Below are 17,609 nucleotides of genomic sequence, written 5' to 3'. Positions count from 1 at the left end.
ATTGAACATGCATCTCTTATGTCTCCTGCATTGGTAGCTGTGTTCTTTACCACTAGTACCACCTGGGAATCCCTTAATAAATGATAGGGATAAGATTCAAAAAAGTCTGTGAAAAATTATAGAACCTATGTTCTTTTCTGTGTATGTCACAGACATTTTCCTTTCTGATAAACTTCCTTGAGCCTCTTACTATTCTTTTAGGATCGTTTTACTTTCTTGAAGACTGCCTGTGTATACTGGAAGAAACTCAGATTCTGTGTTGTTGTTGTTCAGTTGCTCAGTTGTGTCTGACGCTTTGCAATCCCATGGACTGCAGCACACCAGGCTTCTCTGTTCTTCACCATCTTATGGACCTTGCTCAAACTCATGTCCGTTGAGTCAGTGATGCTATCCGAACATTTCATCCTCTGTCATCCCCTTCTCCTCCTGCCTTCAATCTTTCCTGGCATCAGGCTATTTTCTAATGAGTTGGCTGTTTGCATCAAGTGCCAGACGATTGGTGATTCAGTTTCAGCATTAGTTTCCAATAAATATTCAGGACTGATTTCCTTTATGATGGACTAGTTTGATCTCCTTGTAGACCAAGGGACTCTCAAGAGTCTTCTCCAACACCACAGTGCAAAAGCATCAATTCGCTGGTGCTCAGCTGTCTTTATGGTTCAACTCTGACATTCATACATGACTACTGGAAAAACCATAGCTTTGACTAGATGGACCTTTGTCAGCAAAGTGATGTCTCTGCTTTTTATATGCTGTGTTTGTCACAGCTTTCCTTCCAAGGAGCAAGCATCTTTTAATTTCATAGCTGCAGTCACCATCTTCAGTGATTTTGGAGCCCAAGAAAAGAAAGTCTGTCACTGTTTCCATTGATCTTCCTTCTGTTTGCCATAAAGTGACAAATATTTGAATTTAAAGTTTGTGTCTCATCTTCACCATTTACTATCTCTCTGATTTTTGAGCAATTCATTTAAGCTCTGTGAATTTTAGTTCCAACATCTATAAAACAGATATAACAATATGTACCTGGGTTCCAAATAGGAAAAGGAGTACGTCAAGGCTGTATATTGTCACCCTGCTTATTTAACTTGTATGCAGAGTACATCATGAGAAATGCTTGGCTGGAAGAAACACAAGCTGAAATCAAGATTGCCGGGAGAAATATTAATAACCTCAAATATGCAGATGACACCACCCTTATGGCAGAAAGTGAAGAGGAACTCAAAAGCCTCTTGATGAAAGTGAAACTGGAGAGTGACAAAGTTGGCTTAAAGCTCAACATTCAGAAAACGAAGTTCATGGCATCTGGTCCCATCACTTCATGACAAATAGATGGGAAAACAGTGGAAACAGTGTCAGACTTTATTTTTCTGGGCTCCAAAATCACTGCAGATGGTGACTGCAGCCATGAAATTAAAAGATGCTTACTCCTTGGAAGAAAAGTTATGACCAACCTAGATAGCATATTGAAAAGCAGAGACATTACTTTGCCAACAAAGGTACGTCTTGTCAAGGCTATGGTTTTTCCTGTGGTCATGTATGGATGTGAGAGTTGGACTGTGAAGAAGGCTGAGCACCAAAGAATTGATGCTTTTGAACTGTGGTGTTGGAGAAGACTCTTGAGAGTCCCTTGGACTGCAAGGAGATCCAACCAGTCCATTCTGAAGGAGATCAGCCCTGGGATTTCTTTGGAGGGAATGATGCTAAAGCTGAAGCTCCAGTACTTTGTCCACCTCATGCGAAGAGTTGACTCATTGGAAAAAACTCTGGTGCTGGGAGGGATTGGGGGCAGGAGGAGAAGTGGACGACAGAGGATGAGATGGCTGGATGGCATCACTGACTCGATGGACGTGAGTCTGGTGAACTCCGGGAGTTTGTGATGGACAGGGAGGCCTGGCGTACTGCGATTCATGTGGTCGCAAAGAGTTGGACACGACTGAGCGACTGAACTGAACCTGACAATGTTGTGAGAATTTGAGATGATATATACAACATACTTAGCACATTGTAACCACATTGATTGTGTGGACCTGTAATCATGGAGTAAGAGGGTAAAACACTTAGAACCAAGGACTAGTGCATGTTGAATAGTGTGAAACCAGATACAAAAGTGTGCATGCTGCTGTCAATCATGTGTATGATGGCATAAATTTGGACTTTTGAAGTTAATATTTCTAATGATTTAAAGTCATACATTAAATCAGATCTCTCTCTCTCTTCACAATTGAAAACAAGTTTAGAAGAATAAGGGGAAAATATTTGCAAATCAAAAATATAGACAAGAATAGGATGCATAGACAAGACTACAAATCCAACCTAAACTATAACTAATTTACTTTTATTTTTTCTTCTTAAAGAAAGTTAACTGGTAGCACTCAATTACTGTGCCTTTTTCTCTCTTGCCTTAATGCAGATGAGGTAGGAAATTGAAAGAAGATTGAACATCTTGGTGTTGTGCTAGTGATATGTGTGTTAGAATCAAATATATATCCTTGAATGCTTGCTGAAAATGTGAATGCACTTGAAAAATTTTCTATACTTATCACTGCCATGTGTTTAAACTGACCAATATTTTGATGCGAGATTTGTATTTTTTTTAAACTATCAAGTCAATAAAAAACTTTAATTTGGTTACCACAACATATTTTAGTAATATACTTCTAGTTTCATAGCACTTAGATGAATTTAAATGTAACTATTTCTGCTTTATTGACTATGCCAAAGCCTTTGACTGTGTGGATCACAATAAACTGTGGAAAATTCTGAAAGAGATGGGAATACCAGAACACCTGATCTGCCTCTTAAGAAACCTATATGCAGGTCAGGAAGCAACAGTTAGAACTGGACATGGAACAACAGACTGGTTCCAAATAGGAAAAGGAGTTCGTCAAGGCTGTATATTGTCACCCTGTTTATTTAACTTCTATGCAGAGTACATCATGAGAAACGCTGGACTGGAAGAAACACAAGCTGAAATCAAGATTGCCGGGGGAAATATCAATAACCTCAGATATGCAGATGACACCACCCTTATGGCAGAAAGTGAAGAGGAACTCAAAAGCCTCTTGATGAAAGTGAAAGAGGATAGTGAAAAAGTTGGCTTAAAGCTCAACATTCAGAAAACGAAGATCATGGCATCCTGTCCCATCACTTCATGGGAAATAGATGGGGAACAGTGGAAACAGTGTCAGACTTTATTTTTTTGGGCTCCAAAATCACTACAGATGGTGACTGCAGCCATGAAATTAAAAGACGCTTACTCCTTGGAAGGAAAGTTAAGACCAACCTAGATAGCATATTGAAAAGCAGAGACATTACTTTGCCAACAAAGGTTCATCTATTCAAGTCTATGGTTTTTCCTATGGTCATGTATGGATGTGAGAGTTGGACTGTGAAGATGGCTGAGCACCAAAGAATTGATGCTTTTGAACTGTGGTGTTGGAGAAGACTCTTGAGAGTCCCTTGGACTGCAAGGAGATCCAACCAGTCCATTCTAAAGGAGATCATCCCTGGGATTTCTTTGGAAGGAATGATGCTCAAGCTGAAACTCCAGTACTTTGTCCACCTCATGCGAAGAGTTGACTCATTGGAAAAGACTCTGATGATGGGAGGGATTGAGGGCAGGAGGAGAAGTGGACGACAGAGGATGAGATGGCTGGATGGTATCACTGACTTGATGGACGTGAGTCTGGTGAACTCCGGGAGTTGGTGATGGACAGGGAGGGCTGGCGTGCTGCGATTCATGGGGTCACAAAGAGTTGGACACAACTGAGCCACTGATCTGATCAGATCTGATAATTAACGGGCAAATTTGGCGTTGAAGTACGGAATGAAGCAGGGCAAAGGCTAATAGAGTTTTGCCAAGAGAACGCACTGGTCGTAACATTCTATTCCAACAATACAAGAGAAGACTTTACACATGGGCATCATCAGATAGTCAACACTTAAATCAGATTGATTATATTCTTTGCAGCCAAAAATGGAAAAGCTCTATACATTCAGCAAAGACAAGACCGGGAGCTGATGTGGCTCAGATTATGAACTCCTTATTGCCAAATTCAGACTTAAATTGAAGACAGTGGGGAAAACCACTAGACCATTCAGGTATGACCTAAATCAAATCCCTTATGATTATACAGTGGAAGTGACAAATAGATTTAAGGGACTAGATCTGATAAACAGAGTGCCTGATGAACTATGGATCAGGACCATGCCCATGGGAAAGAATTGCTAAAAAGCAAAATGGCTGTCTGGGGAGGTCTTACAAATAGTTGTGAAAAGAAGAGAAGCAAAAAACAAAGGAGAAAAGGAAAGATATAAACATCTGAATGCAGAGTTCCAGAGAATAGTAAGGAGAGATAAGAAAGTCTTCCTCAGTGATCAATGCAAAGAAATAGAGGAAAACAACAGAATGGGAAAGACTAGAGATCTCTTCAAGAAAATTAGAGATATCAAGAGAACATTTCATGCAAAGATGGGCTCGATAAAGGACAGAAATGGTATGGACCTAACAGAAGCAGAATATATCAAGAAGAGATGGCAGGAATACACAGAAGAACTGTACAAAAAAGAGCTTCACGACCCAGATAATCACGATGATGTGATCACTCACCTAGAGCCAGACATCCTGGAATGTGAAGTCAAGTGGGCCTTAAAAGGCATCACTAGCAACAAAGCTAGTGGAGGTGATGGAATTCCAGTGGAGCTATTTCAAATCCTGAAAGATGATGCTGTGAAAGTGCTGCACTTAATATGCCAGCAAATTTGGAAAACTCAGCAGTGGCCACAGGACTGGAAAAGGTCAGTTTTCATTCCAATCCCAAAGAAAGGCAATGCCAAAGGATGCTCAAACTCTGGCACAATTGCACTCATCTCACATGCTAGTAAAGTAATGGTCAAAAATCTCCAAGCCAGGCTTCAGTAATACGTGAACCGTGAACTTCCAGATGTTCAAGCTGGTTTTAGAAAAGGCAGAGGAACCAGAGATCAAATTACCAACATCCACTGGATCATGGAAAAAGGAGAAAATGGAGAAAAACATCTATTTCTGCTTTATTGACTATGCCAAAGCCTTTGACTGTATGGATCACAATAAACTGTGGAAAATTCTGAAAGAGATGGGAATACCAGAACACCTGATCTGCCTCTTGAGAAATTTGTATGCAGGTCAGAAAGCAACAGTTAGAACTGGACATGGAACAATAGACTGGTTCCAAACAGGAAAAGGAGTACGTCAAGGCTGCATATTGTCACCCTGCTTATTTAACTTCTATGCAGAGTACATCATGAGAAACGCTGAGCTGGAAGAAGCACAAGCTGGAATCCAGATTGTCAGGAGAAATATCAGTAACCTCAGATATGCAGATGACACCACCCTTATGGCAGAAAGTGAAGAGGAACTAAAAAACCTCTTGATGAAAATGAAAGAGAGAGTGAAAAAGTTGGCTTAAAGCTCAACATTCAGAAAATGAAGATCATGGCATCTGGTCCCATCACTTCATGGGAAATAGATAGGGAAACAGCAGAAACTGTCAAGAGTTTGTTTTTTTTTTGGCTCCAAAATCACTGCAGATGATGATTGCAGCCATGAAATTAAAAGACACTTACTTCTTGGAAGGAAAGTTAAGACCAACCTAGATAGCATATTGAAAAGCAGAGACATTACTTTGCCAACAAAGGTCTGTCTAGTCAAGGCTATTTTTTTTTTTTTTTGAAAGGTGGAACTTTGTTATCAGTTTATTTATTTATTTATTTACTTTACAATATTATATTGGTTTTGCCATACATCAACATGCATCTGCCACAGGTGTACACGTGTTCCCAATCCTGACTACCCCTCCCACCTCCCTACCCATACCATCCCTCTGGGTCATCCCAGTGCACCAGCCCCAAGCTTCCTGTGTCCTGCTTTGAACCTGAACTGGCGATTTATTTCTTTTATGATATTATACATGTTTTAAAGAAGTGGTCATGTATGGATGTGAAAGTTAGACTGTAAAGAAATCTGAGTGCCAAAGAATTGATGCTTTTGAACTGTGGTGTTGGAGAAGACTCTTGAGAGTCCCTTGGACTGCAAGGAGGTCCAACTAGTCCATCCTAAAGGAGATTAGTCCTGGGTGTTCAGTAGAAGGACTGATGCTCAACCTGAAACTCCAATACTTTGGCCACCTCATGTGAAGAGTTGATTCATTGGAAAAGACCCTGATGCTGTGAGGGATTGAGGGCAGGAGGCAAAGGGGACGACAGAGGATGAGATGGCTGGATGGCATCATTGACTCGATGGACTTGAGTTTGGGTGAACTCTGGGAGTTGGTGATAGACAGGGAGGCCTGGCGTGCTGCGATTCATGGAGTCGCATAGACTCTGACATGACTGAGTGACTGAACTGACCTTATAATTAACATACGGAGAAGGCACTGGCACCCCACTCCAGTACTCTTGCCTGGAGAATCCCATGGGCAGAGGAGCCTGGTAGACTGCAGTCCATGGGGTCGCTAAGAGTGGGACACGACTAAGAGACTTCACTTTCACTTTTCACTTTCATGCGTTGGAGAAGGAATTGGCAATCCACTCCAGTATTCCTGCCTGGAGAATCCCAGGGACGGGGGAGCCTGGTGGGCTGCCGTCTATGGTGTCACACAGAGTCTGACACGACTGAAGCTACTTAGCATAATTAACATATGCTAAATTTACTATAAATTGCATTGATACCTTTTCTTTTGGGTAGTTTTCTTGATCTTGAGGAGTCTTGGAAAAGGATACTGTATTTTATCTTATAATTTGCGGCTATTCATTTGCTCATAATTTCTTTTTACTCATAAATTTGTCTTAAAGGAGTGTAAGTGTAATTTTTGGATGAATATAGAATGCTTTTTAAACTTTTAAATATAGAAATAATAAATGTATATACTTAGAGTCTGTTATCAATATCATGTCTTTATCTCTTCTTTGCCAGAGGTAATTTTCTACCAGTTGTTCTTGCTTTGAAAAGAGTTTGTATTTCACTTTTTAACTGTGTGATTATGAAAAAACTATTTTTCTTGTATGTCTATAAATTACTTTTTATTACTTTTATTCCTAAAATAATGCATCATTTCATAGAAAATTAATGGCATGGATATGTACCAAAAGGTAGATAAAAAAGTCCTAATTTAATGGTTCATTTCCCGAAATTGTTATGTCTCTCAGAGGTAATAATGTTCACTGGTGTAAGCACTGCTCTGCTGTGAAATAACACTGGAGCATCTCAAGCCGTGAGGGGTAATGTGACACTCAGACAGATCAACTGGGTCATAATGCGTACATGTTAGTGCTGGTATTCAGATCTATCCTGTATTCAGGCTCAGCTTTTGCCTTTACACATTAAATAAGTATCTTCCAAAAAAAAATACTGTTATAGATAAATTTTGACCTGGGAATATTTTCATGACTTTTCTGTTTATATGTTTTCAGTGAAGTGAAGGAATCCAGTAAGTCATAATAATTATTGCTGATGGAGGGGAACAGGGTAGGATTAATTCCAATCTTGCAGGGAGGGAAGATTTTATATATGCTTGCAGTTACGCATTTAGTTATGGCTGCCTCTGATGTTCCAAATTACATTGCTTTTAAACCAAATGTTTAGAATATCTGACTTTTGGTATTAACTCAGTATCTGGAAAGCAGGGAAAATAATTGGCTGTTTGGAATGTTTATGTATATTTTGATGTGTACCTTGGCATTTACTGGAATAAGTCTTATCTCAGTGATAAGATTTGTTAACCCTTTAACATGACAAATAGAACAAGTTCTAAGGTAGGAGGGTACTTGTTTGTTAGCACTGCTGTAACAAAGTTCCACAAAGTGGGTTGCTTAACAGCATAAATATACTGTCTTGTATTTCTGGAGGTAGATCTCTGAGGTCAAGGTATTGACAGGGCTGGTTCCTTTGAGGGTTGTTAAGAAGATTCTGTTCCTTGCTTTTTCTCTTGGTTCTGATGAATTGCTGGTAATCTTCAGCCTTCCTGGCTTATAGAAGCATCACCTAGGTCTCTACTTACATCTTCACATGGCATTTGTGTGATATTTATGTCCAAATTTCCCCTTTTTATAATAATGGAAGTTATATTGGATTAGGGGCTCACCCTACTCCATTATGGGCTTCCCAAGTAGCTCAAACAGTAAAGAATCTGCCTGTAATGCAGGAGAACCAGGCTTGATCCCTGAGTTGGGAAGAGCCCCTGGAGAAGAGCATGGCTACTGAGTCCAGTATTCTTGCCTGGAGAATTCCATGGACAGAGGAGCCTGGTGGGCTACATTACAGTCCATGGGGTCACAAAGAGTCAGACACAACTGAACAACTAACACACGCACTACTCCATTATGATCTCATCCTCACATCTACAACTCAATTCCGAAATAAGGTTGTATTCTGAAGTACTGCAGATTTTTGCTTCCATATAAACTTGGGGGAGACATGGCTTAACCCATAATGGAGAGTATTACACATGGGAAAGAATTACACATGGGAAAAAGATTGAGGGGAAGAGAAGGGGACAACAGAGGATGAGATAGTTGGATGGACTCACTCACTGAATGAACATGAGTTTGAGCAAACTATGGGAGATAGTGAAGGACAGGGGAGCCTAGCATGCTGCAGTCCATGGGGTTGCAAAGAGTCAGACACTACTTAGTGACTGAACAACAACAATTCCCTTCTTAAACATGGATCTTGAAATTCAACCTAACCTCTCCCTCTCTTTGAACTAAATACTAGTTCAAAACATGGCAGAATTTGAAGGAAAAACTGTGCTTAAGATCTTTAAATTTCATGGCAGAAAATAACACTTAAGTATACTGAAGCCAAAGTGACAATATCTAGCTCTCACTCAAAGCTAGTTTTAGTAATGTTGACTCCTATCTTTTCTTAAGCATTTTTGAATCTTTTAAAGGTGTTAATTTTAAACATTGCTTTCAGCAAATGACATGTTAGTCAGGAATCTTGGTAAACAAAAATAAGTAAGGATAAGATTCATCATCATCGTTTAGTTGTTAAGTCATGTCTGACTCTGTGACTCCATGAACTGTAGCCCGCCAGGCTCTGCTGTCCATGGAATCCTCCAGGCAAGAATACTAGAGTAGGTTGCCATTTCCTTCTCCAAAGGATAAGATTAGATAAATTCGAAAAAGGCCCTGTGCAGGGGCTGTAAAGGTTTGTTGCACCAACCAGTGATAACAAGTATTTGAGAAATAAACAGAAAACTAGCCACAGTTAGGTAATTGTTTGATTTGTTTTATTGAACATCACAGGACATAAATTTATAGCCATTCTTGATTCATTTGTTAATTAAGGAGTAGTTATAGTTATTGTGTTTTTAATATGGTAGATATTATTCTAGGCAATTTTGATAGATGAATGAAAGGAAAAGACAAATGACCTTCCAGTCTTGAAGCTTACATTTAGGGAAAAGATGGAAGCTATAAACACTAAATGTAGTGTCAGGAGTTTCAATTTTACCTTGCATAAAATGGAAACTATAATTGAACCTAGCTTGTAGATTTGTCATAGGATTGAATAAGAAAACATATGTAAAACTCTTGGCAAAGTATGTGTCACATAAAAGGCACTCTAATAATGTTATAAATGATGAAAATGTCAATGAAGGTAATGGTGACAATCGCTGGACATAATCCATGTTTAAATCTTACCACTTCGCTGTTTGAGAAATAACGTGAGGGCCTCACTGACATAGCATGAATACTGGCCCTAGGGCATCATCTGTGACAAGTACTAATGTGAGAAGATAAAACAAGATGTGATGGACATTCAAAGCAATAGACGGCTTTTACATAATACACAAGGGCGCACACACATCAACCAACCCAAATATTTTTGTCAGATTCAAAAACATTCGTTATAAATAAAATATATTTCTACTTACAAGTGGAATTTCTTGCCAGTCTGAGTAGCTATTTATTCAACATTTGAAACATTTGTTAGGCTAATTGGAAAGCTGTGATGATCTTTCGATATTTGGTGTTTATATCTCATTCTTTGAAGTTGTCTGACAAAATCATCTCCTGACTTTTTTAATGACCCCTCAATTCCCCTGCAAATTTGAAGATTATAAACGTGAATGAAGTAAGCCTTAAATATCTTATTTTTAATTGCTTAGTAAATGTCAGTTTTCCTTTCTCCCTTTTTCTTTCAAAGAGCTATTATATGAATTGGTGGTGGTAGTGATTTAGTTGCTAACTTGTGTCTGACTCTTGCGACCCCCTGGACTCTAGCCTGCCAGGTTGCTCTGTCCTTGGGATTCTCTAGGCAAGACTACTGGAGGGAGTTGACATTTCCTTCTCCAGGGGATCTTCCCAACCGAGGAATCGAACTGGAGTCTCCTGCCTTGTGAGCAGATTCTTTACCGACTGGGCTATGAGGAAAGATTTCCTGTTTTCTTTGCTGCTATTCAAGTTCAGTGATGAATATGATCGGATTCAACTTAATTGCATATTCAAATGTAGAATTATTAAGATACCACATACATACCTATCTTTTAATTGTGAACACATTATTCACTTGTTCTCTAAATTCAAAATCATAGCTCTTGACCAATTTTGAAGGTTTACATTTTTTTCTTTTTTTTGTAAAAATCGCTTTGGTTTTGAATGTTTCAGTATAACTCCGTCAACTTTTTTTTTTTTTTGGTTAGTGATTTTTTTTTTAATCTTTAGTCATTTGTGATAGTATTATATTCCTTACAGTTGAAATTTAAAATGTTCCTTTGCTTTTCTTGACTTTTCCTTTTAACACATAATTCCTATTAACTAATACATATAACATGAAAAAAATTTAAGGACTCCTTGTAGTCTCTTTCAAGAAGAGAAGAAAATCTGTATCTCTCTTTTTCTCATTTGTACTTCTTAAGTCTCAAATACTCAATGTCAAGGGAAAAACAAGTGTTTAGGTATTTTATATTCATTTCATAACCTAAAAATTTTGGAGATTGAAATTTTACTGTAGATTCTATAATTGTGCCATTGAGGAAATGAATAAAATATGTTGTGCAGAGAAGCTTACAGTTCTATTTTTCTTCATTTTAAAAGAGCCAATCAATCTGAGTGAGACAGAGTTTGGTTAAACAAAACTGAGACTATTTATGTAGGTATGCTCTAAATTGGTCTTTTGGGTCTTATGTGCTTAGAATATTGAAATCATATAACTTATTGAAATGTTCTAGGTAAAAGCTTTTAGTTTTTATTGCTTATTTTCCTGTGAAATAGCTATGTATTTGTAAATATAAGGATTCCAAGGGTGTTAAACACTTCTACAGGTTTGTAGAAGTAAACATAAATCATTAAATGAGATATTAATTATAAAGCACATAGTGCAGGGTCTGGTACAGTAGGAATTAAGGAACTGTTAGCTGTTACTGTATAATTTTATTTATAAAGGAAGTTTTTGATGTTCTAATAAGTAATACAGACATATTATTTTCCAAAACTAGGTTCCACAAAAATAAATTATGTATTTACATATGTAATTTATATACTAATATGTATAAGTCTATATGTATATACCCAATATATAATATATGTGAAATTGAAATTGATTTTGAAAGCTTTTAAAAATATTTTCCTTATAAATGGACACTACTCTTGATTTCAGACCTTTAATTTTCTCATTTATCCTTTCACTTCAGGTGTCCATTGGTGGTTTTTTATTTCAATTAGATCATTTTTCAATTGGAAATTTTTGAGAAAACCATGAAGTTCACCTAAAGACTGTGTAGTTTATTATAGAGACCTAAGATTTTGTTGGGAATGGAGGAAATATGTCCTTTGGGATCCTTTCAGTAGTCAGCCAAATGAGCTATAGCCTGATAAAGTTAAAGCATTAGAAATAAAATGTGTTTGTAGCTCCCTAATAGGCAATTAAACTGCAATGATGAACTGAAAGTAATTTATGAAATTAAACACATGAATACACTGTAAAATATATTCTCAGAATAATCAGGCATTGGCTTAACTTGCATCTTGATGTAGTATTATTTTAGAAACTCTTGAAGAACAGTTTACATATAGAATCTGGAACAGTGCTGTCCAGTAGAACTTTCTGTGCTATTGGAAATGTTCTCTGTGATATTAGAATTGCCAAATGTGACTGAATAGCTAAATTTTAAATTTTATTTAATTTTAATTAATTTAAATCTAAATAATCATGTGGGTTATAGACTCTGTTACTGAACAACACAGATCTAAAGTAATAATCATTTTCCTAGTTATTTCCATCAGTATTGTAATCATTACATTATATGCACTATCACTAAAATACCTATGTAATGCACTAATTCACAAAAATATGTTTTTAAGAATATTTACAGTATTAGACAAAAAGCAATAGTCATGTCATGATTGTTGAACTTAATTTGGAATCAGTTATTTCTCAAAATGTTAGATCACAACTTGAGCCAAAGTAATTTCTTTAATAATATATGTCAATTTTAATGAAGCAAAATAATGCATTTTTGTATCACATGTTACAGACCGGATATTTATTCTGAGAGCTAGATTTATTTGTTGAGGTGATTTTAACATATTGGGGATAAACTTGAGGACAGTTACTATAAACAGGATCCAAGCACTCAACAAATAGTTGGTAAATTAATGAATTGGCCTATATAGTAAAAAACATTAAAAATGTATTATTGGCTATATTAACCTTTTTCCTAAGGCATTAGAGGACATACAATGAAACCTCAATTTTCAACCCAGGCAGATTCCATTATAGCATCTGTGGTATGTTATAGAAATACTGATATCTTCTCATTAAGCTCATTATGGGCCTTTTCTCACAGATGTCATGTGACTTTTTAAATTTATTGGCAGAAAGATATATCTTTACTCTGGAAAAAAAAAAGTCATTTTATATGGATAATAGAAAGCATTATTTACTATTACTGATATAAAGAATCACATTAGAATGGCATAAACTTTATTTCCAAACATGAGGTAAGATACTCCTGTGATTTTTAAACTTTGAAAAGTCTACCAACTGCAAAGCTCCTGAGCTACTGCAGATTGTCTACAACTCTATTTGTTGGGACCAATCACTGTTACAGCTCTAGCAAATAAATGTTGAAACAGACATCTCAAAATGAACTGGAGCCAGGAAGCAGAAATGAAGCCCTGGCTAATACATTTTAAAAATAACAAACAAAACTTACAGGATACAATCAATACTAAAACTAATTTATAAGACAGACAACATTGGGATACCCACTTCATAAACAATGAAAAAAAAAAAATGCATGCAACCCTTTTTCTTCCTTACAAAGTGAACATAAGATGATATGTACTGTAGCTCATAAAAGTTTGTTGAAAAACAATTTCCCATGGGTCTAACACATTTTTGTAGGTTTTGCAGGCAGACGTACTGACTGACTTTCTTTTTAAATGTCTTTTCAAAAATGCTTGCCTGTACAGCAATCAGTCTATACAGACAGTGATAGGGAAGATGCAGTGTCTTTTTTCATGGCTTATAGCCTTGAAAACTTGAGATATATTCTCCTACAACAAAGGACAGGCATGCCTACTGCCCCTTATAAAAAACTCAAATTGCCTAAGATTATGCGTCTTCTATAATGTAATGAATTGTGTTTGCAGATACTAAACACATCTTTGCATCACCCTGTGGGAATTGAGGCATAGGAAACTGCCTCAAGAAAATACTGATTCACTAGCTACTGCTATCCCTGTGTGGAATGAAGTCCTCTGTCTGTGACCCAGAAATTTGTCTTCTGCCAGCATTCATGAACATGCCTGGTTTACTTATTACTTCACAAGTAGGTTAAAGTCTCAGACATTTCACAGTTCTTTACACAGTTTCATCATTCTTAAAATTTTCTAGGCATCTTAAAATTATAGAAATCTTAATCATTTAAAAGTATGTTTTAAAATTTTAGTCTCATGTGAATTGTCAGAATGTATATTATATACACACATATATATATATATAAAATTCTGTCAGATACCTATGTATAGAAAGTATCCATATATGGACAAAATAATATTTATAATTGTCAACAAAAGACTGTCTATATACAAAAATATGTACATTTATTATTTTTTTATGACTCTAGCTATATTCTCTCACATAAATATCAATTCAGTGTTAGAGTTTTGTTATAAATGTATAAATCAAAGACAGCAAATAAATTATTAGAATAGCCCCTTCAGTAATATTTGAAAAAAAGGAATGCTGTTTTATTTCTAAAACAGAAGGTACTATTAAGAAAATGCAAACCACTAGAATGCGAATGACATAAGTATGTCTCAAATACAGTAATTTTTGTCCAAAGTATTTAAATCAACAGTCACAGTGTCCATGGGTAAGATATTTGGACAAGTCTCACAAAGCTACAGTCATGTCAGCCAACTTGGATCTCATCTGAGGCTCCTCTTCCCAGCTCAGCATTGCCAGGGTTCAGTTCCTTGGAGCTGCAGAATTCACACTGGCTTTGACTATGAAGCCAGTTGATCACACTTCTCAGGTGAAGTCAGGTCTTTTTTTAAAGGCTTCTTTATCTTTTTTTAAAGGCTTCTCTGATTAGGTCAGGCCCACCAGGATAGGCTTCTTTTATTATCGATGGAAAGACAACTCATTATCAAGCAAATTGCATGATATCCCCTCATGTCTATTTTGAAGATTATTATTATTTCTTCACATAATTGCTATTTTCTTTTCTTTTTTTTCTTAAGTAATAATTAATGGATAAACCAATAACAATCTTTTCAATAAAAGTGCAATCTTAAATTACTGAGGTCATTTACAAATAAAAGCTTTAAAATTTAAAACAACATTAAAACAGAAAATGAAATATCTTGACTCACATGGAATTTTTGTTTCTCTAAATATTTAGTTTAGAGAGAATATTTAAAAAGTGAAATATCAAATAGAATATTTTTAAAGAATGAAGTGTATCCTCAGTTTCTCATTGATAGTTTGGTAGGGCAATATTCTTTTAAAGGGATCCAAGGTGGCTCAGTTGGTAAAGAATCTGTCTGCAATGCAAAATACCTGGGTTCTATTCCTGGGTTGAGAAGTTCCCCTTCAGAAGGAAATGACTACCCACGTCAGTATTCTTGGCTAGAAAATACCATGGACATAGGAACCTGGTGGGCTACAGTCCATGGGGTCACAGAGTCAGACACAACTGAGCTACTAATTCACCAAACCATACTTTTAAAAGGCAAGGTAATCCCAGAAAGCAGCCATCAGTTTTTACTTTTTCAATGAACAAAATGATAAAATGAATTAAAGTCAGTTTACTGGAGTTACCAATGAAAACAAACTTAAATATTATAGCAAAATTTATAAATGCACACAACTCCATTTTGCAGCAGAGTAATTCTTCATTAACATAAATGCCATATAATTTTCTAGTGCTGACTTCCAACCACTTTATGTGGTCAGAATATCCTAGTCTTAGAATAACTGTATTTTTCCTTCTAAATGCAGGAGAAATTGGTAGGTAGAATATATGGCTCCTTAATTAGTATGATTTGAGAAACCTAAAGCCACAAATTGTTTTGAGCGGAAAGCTTATCCTAAACTTTTGTGTGGGATGTCATTCTTTCTGAATAAGTGATCTGTTGAAATAAAATGTTGTACCAGTTCCTTACAAACCTCAGCTTGCTAGCTGAATAAATTATGTAAAAGGGGTCAGGGTGGTGAGTGCAGGGCACAGCATCAGTGTGATATGACAGAGAAGTTACAAAAAGTGAATGGCCTCTGGCTTAGAAAGTGCACAATGAAATATAACATCCCAGTAGTGAATTTTGAATATCCAGGGAGCAGTGATACTCTCAGGCAGACCTGGAGAAGATCACAGAAATGGACATGACAGGAGTACACCAAAGGGTGTAAGAGCATTGAAAAACAAAAACTGTATTACATTTTACACTTTAGTCTTGGGTCTGCCAAATGTAAAACACAGGGTTCTTTAGTACAAGCCCCATAAATCTATCTTGCTCACTTTATTAAAAAAAAAAAAAAAGATTATGCACTAGCTTACAGAAATAAAGGGAAAGTGAAGCACCAAACAGATCTCAAGAAGAGCAGACAAATGGTGGTATCAGAGAACTATGGTAGCAGACCAGCTGTACAATTTGCAAGGCCCAGTGAAAAATAACAAATGCAAGACTCTTTATATAAAAATTAAGATTTTTGACATAGTAATAGCTGAACATTAAATCAAGTTCAGGCCCCTTCTAAGAACTAGATCCTTTGTAACTGCAGAAGATGCAAGCCCATGAATTTGGCCCTGGAAATCAGGAATGAATGGATAAGCATCAAGGCTCTACCATTTGAAGATGTTAGTTACCGTGGTTTTCTGTCCCTGTGTTGTGTTGCTCAAGACTTATGTTTCTGGGAACCAGAGTTGGTTTGTAGGCCAAATCACATGACCATAGGGAAAGAAGATATGAGGGGACCTTGTTAACAATCTCAAGGTTACATGCAATGGGGGAGAGGAGGAACTTTCTCAAAGGACAATAAAGGCATTTGTAGCAAAGAAAGAGGGAGAATTTCTTTATATGCAGAAAAAAAAAAAATGTGTTCACATAAGAAGAAAAAAGAAAAAAATCCATTCTAACACTGATATGTCTAATTTCTAACAAGTTGCTCTAAGAATATTACTACTTTATTTATAACAAAGATCCAGTAGCACCTCCTTTGGATCACAGACGCTCAGCTTTAAATAGACCCAAATTATTCACTTCAGTGATTCTAGGAAACTTTTTTTGAAAACTGCTTTCAGGTAAACTTCCCAACATTAATTATTATAGTATAATATTCTACTCTTCTATGAAATGAAGAATAAGATAAAAAATGTTTTCGATGAAAACAGAAAAAAGGATCATAGAAATTACTTTAAGGTAAGATTAGCTTATATTTCCCAATCATTTAGGTATTTATGACCTTTGGAGTCTGGCTTAGTGAGCTCATTGAATTTTTGCCAAGTAACTTTCTCTAGAGAGATCACAGGAGTTAGGACACAGACTCCAGAGCCAAAATTGTTGGACTGAAAGCCCAGTTTTACTATTTACATCCTGTTCAGTCTTTACATCTTAGATACCTCCTCTGTAGATTCTTAACATTATAATTGATTGTTAAAATATCTTACAAGGTGACAATTTAGCATGCAATTAAGACTGATCATTAAACATTTATTTTTCATTTCATTTTCATTTAATTTCGTTGAAATTAAATTAAACATTTAATTTATTTATAAATTAAATTTATTAAATTAAAATTTTATTTATATTAATATTGTGTTTATATTAATAAATTAATTAAATTTATTAAACATTTAATTTCAACAAAAAGTAGATATAAAGAGACAATACAGTTATTTTGGGAAGATTTGTTTTAGGAATGGAACTTGAACTCTTTCTGAGGAATATTTTTTTTTCCCCTGTTATACTTCCTCAAATGAGTAGTTTTCCCTGGAGAGGAAAGAGCAAAACAGAAGTTTTCTTTTATCAGCTCTTCTTTGGTTACGTAAAGAAAACGCCTAGGTATTTCCTTTTCCATCCTCATCTGTTTCAAAGACGATTGAACATTGATACCAATC

General features: G+C 36.2%; 1 protein-coding gene across 25 annotated transcripts in view; it reads left to right on the top strand.

The window, feature by feature from the left end:
- Positions 1 to 17,609, top strand: part of CCSER1 (coiled-coil serine rich protein 1) — a 1,462,911-nt gene that overhangs the window by 496,052 nt on the left and 949,250 nt on the right. The gene's annotated exons all lie outside the window — the stretch shown is intronic.

This window comes from Bubalus bubalis, chromosome 7 (assembly GCF_019923935.1).
Source record: "Bubalus bubalis isolate 160015118507 breed Murrah chromosome 7, NDDB_SH_1, whole genome shotgun sequence".
NCBI classification, from domain to species: Eukaryota; Metazoa; Chordata; class Mammalia; order Artiodactyla; family Bovidae; genus Bubalus; species Bubalus bubalis.
Note: the sequence above shows the minus strand (reverse complement) of the source record. Positions and strands in the feature narration are given on the sequence as shown.